The 3,489-nt window shown below is 50.4% G+C and overlaps 1 long non-coding RNA gene across 1 annotated transcript; it reads left to right on the forward strand.

Moving 5' to 3' along the window:
* The first annotated feature begins 291 nt into the window (after window positions 1-291).
* LOC127751829 (uncharacterized) lies at window positions 292-3,483 on the forward strand. The gene is made up of 5 exons (XR_008012253.1): window positions 292-514; window positions 615-780; window positions 969-1,241; window positions 1,342-1,496; window positions 1,685-3,483. It is a non-coding gene; the product is annotated as an uncharacterized LOC127751829 (long non-coding RNA).
* Window positions 3,484-3,489: the final 6 nt, after the last annotated feature.

Raw genomic sequence — 3,489 nt, forward strand, 5'->3', positions numbered from 1 at the left:
CTGGCGCCGCCGCCGCCGTACTGTTGGTGATGGTGCCCGACAGGAGAGAGTGACTGCCGCTGCACGCTCACGACGCCTACAGCGTCCTGGTCCTCCTTTCCTTTCCGTGCGTTTGCGCCGGCCGTCGCCGTTGGGCTCGTGGAGCACCACCAACGCATGGGAGGTAGGCAACGGCGAGACTTTTGTCCGGCGGTGTTTTTTGCGCGTTAGCTTTCGATTTTACAAATTTGAGGCTTTGCGTCAATTTGTTTTAGTCTTGGGCGGATCTTGATCACTTCATCCACCACGTCGCCCTCATCGGCGCAGTGGACTTCACGCAACGTAAATTCCGAGCCGTGCCAGGAATAAGCTGCATCCTCCGCGTCCCCACAGAAGTGTTTATCTTGACGCTTACGTCTTCACCATCGTCCAGATTGTGCAAGCCTTCCGCTTTGACAAAGTGTGGCGTGTCGTCCAGTTTCCTCATTTTCTGGACGCCATCCTGGATTTCTTCGAGCTTGTTCCCAAATAGAAGGTGGGGTGGTAAAATTTAGCGCCAGAATCAACCTTGACTTTAATGGCCCAGCCTTTACAAATCGTTTGTAATCAATGCCGTGCTTTTGCCTTTCCTGTAGCTTTTCCTGTGCTTACACAACGGCCATACTCTCCTCATCGTTTCTGCCGCCGTCATGGACTTCATGCCGTTCGCCGCCTTGGTGTGTTTTTCGACCTCCTTTCCGTTCTGTGCGTTTGCGCCGGCCATCGCAGTTGGTCTCGTGGAGCACCACCAACGCCTGGGAGGTAGGCAACGCAAAAGCTTTTGTGCGGCTGTGTTGCCTGCGCGCTAGCTGTCGACTTTTGCTAGGAAGGGTCGCATTAACCTGCAGCTTCATAGTAGTTTGTCGCTTAACGCCCGCGCCGCCACCATAGTCTAGATGCTTGAAGCCTTTTGTTTTGACAAATTGAGGCTTTGCGTCAATTTGTTTCAGTCTTGGACGGGGTTCACTGGCTGCTGCAGAATCATGTCACCACCTCGTCGCCTTCATCAGCGCCCTACACTTCACGCCATGAATCTTCTGAGCCGTGCGAGGGATAAGCTGCATCCCCCGCGTCCCCACAGAAGTGTCTATCTTGACGCTTACGGCTCCATCATCGTCCAGATTGTGCAGGCCTTCCGCTTTGACAAAGTGTGGCGTGTCGTCCAGCTTTCTCATTTCGTGGACGTTTTTCTGCATTTCATCGAGCTTGTTCCCAAATCGAAGGTGGAGTAGTAGAATGTAGCGCCCGAATGAACCGTGACTTCAAATGTTTGGCTTTTTTGAATCCTTTGAAATCGACGACGTGTTTTTGCCTTTTCTGTAGCTACACAACGGCCTTACTTTCCTCATCGTTTATGCCGCCGCCGTAGACTTGATATTTTTCGCCGCCTTGCTGTGTTTCTCGACCTCCTTTCCTGTTTTGTGCGTTTGCGCCGGCCATCGCCGTTGGGCTCGTGGAGCACCACCAACGCCTGGGAGGTAGGCAACGCAAAAGCTTTCGTGCGGTCGTGTTGCCTGCACAGTAGCTGTTGACTTGCCCTAGGAAGTGGCGCAATCGCCCGCAGGTTCACTGTAGTGTGTCGCCTAATGCCCGCGCCGCCACCACTGTATAGATTCATGACGCCTTTCATTTTGACAAATTTAGGCTTTGCGTCAATTTGTTTCAGTCTTGGACGGGACGTCTTAGCTGCTTCGAATGACGTCATCCACCTCGTCACCTTCACCAGCGACGTGGACTTCAAGCCATGTACCTTCCGAGCCGTGCCAGCGATGAGCTGCTTGCCCCGCGTCCGCACAGAAGTGTTAAGAGTTTGTTTAGAAAAGTTTTGTGGTGCGGTGCATGTGTTCCGGATCTCGAAGATGATCCTGTCGGCAAGTCTAGCTGATGGGAATGCTGGCCGATTCGTGTTACTTTGTCAAAGCGGAGGGCCTGCGCCGTCTGGACGCTGTAGGCGTCGTGAGCGTGCAACGCCTGTCCCATTTTCGTCTTGGGCACCATCATCATGGAGACGGCGGCGGCGTCCTCTCGCAGCTTCACCAGCGTACCAAGACATCGCCGGCTGTCACGCTAGCGAGGACCCTTCGTGAACCAGACTGCACCACGTCGGCAACTTTTGTTGAAGGTGACTTCGGAACATTTGGTCTGAAGAGAAGTCTAATGGTGTGGAGCAGGTGTTACCGATCTCAAAGATGATCCTGTCGGCAAGTTTAGCTGATGGGAAGGCTCGCCGATACGTTTTACTTTGTCGAATCGGAGCCCCTGCGCAGTCTGGACGCTGTAGGCGTCGTGAGCGCGCAACGAGAGTCTTTTTTTCTTCTTGTGTTCTATCATCATGTAGACTGCGGCGGCGTCCTCTCGCAGCTTCACCAGTGTACCACGACATCGCCGGCTGTCACGCTAGCGTTGACGCATTGAAAACCGGCCTGTACCACGTCGGCACGTTTTGATGAAGGTTGATCTTTGTTTGGTCTTATGGCTAACGTGATTTGGAAGAAAATTATAGGAGCACGATGCCTGTATTTTGATATCGAGGGAGGCAAACGAAAATTGTTCATAAAACCTTAACTTAATGTTCATTTCTTATTGATGTTTATGTTGTGTGAATGTTGTGATGAATAGATTTGGCAATTCTTAGTAATTTGCTAGATTGGTTTGTTTGTTTTGCATATAAAAGAAAAGCGTAGAGAGGGTGAGGCAACTGGAAACATTTTGACATATTTATCATTGTAACTCGGGAGTAAATGAAGTTAGACTTTAGCGCTCGGGTCGAGAAGAAAGCCACAACTTTGTACTACACCAATCTGCTTTGTTTTTGAGAATATTTTATAACCGTTTTGTGAGAAAGATATCTTTAGTGCAGCTCTGAACTTTGTCTCCAGGTGCTTGGCGGCTGTAGGGTCCCCCACTTCCAAAATAGGTGTACAACGAGTTGGCGAGTTGACGAGTTGCCGCGAGTAAGGCACGAGTTGTCATCAATTTTTGAGGAGTTTTGCGCTATTTTTCGCAGATTTAGCGCGAGTTTTCGCAAATTTCCGCGAGTTTGCACGAGTTCTTGCGAGTTTTTGCAAATTCGACGCGAGTTTGACGCGATTTGGGTGCGGGCAAGTGTACAACGAGTTGGCTAGTGGGGGATCCCTCGTTCGCGGCATTTCTGTGTGCTTCAGCCTGGGGCACCTTGAGACAAAGTCCAGTGTTGCAAGCGGGCGGTAACATTGGTGATTTCGGAAGTTTTTCAAATTTTAGCGACGTTAAAGTCATGGGAAGCTGACAACAGTGCGACGACAATTATTAAACAAGCCGGTGGCTTTCGCCTAAATAATGGCTGAGCAGTGAGGTGCTAAGTGTCGGGAATAGGGCATATCGTACACGCTGTCGTACAACAAAATTGGCACATCCAACCAATACGTCAAAGAGCACAGGATCTAGAATGAAATCACTTGCGAAATAGTTTGTTTGTGTTTTTCCGAAATA

The sequence above is a fragment of the Frankliniella occidentalis genome, unplaced genomic scaffold (genome assembly GCF_000697945.3).
Source record: "Frankliniella occidentalis isolate FOCC.00 unplaced genomic scaffold, Focc_3.1 Scaffold1248, whole genome shotgun sequence".
Lineage (NCBI taxonomy): Eukaryota > Metazoa > Arthropoda > Insecta > Thysanoptera > Thripidae > Frankliniella > Frankliniella occidentalis.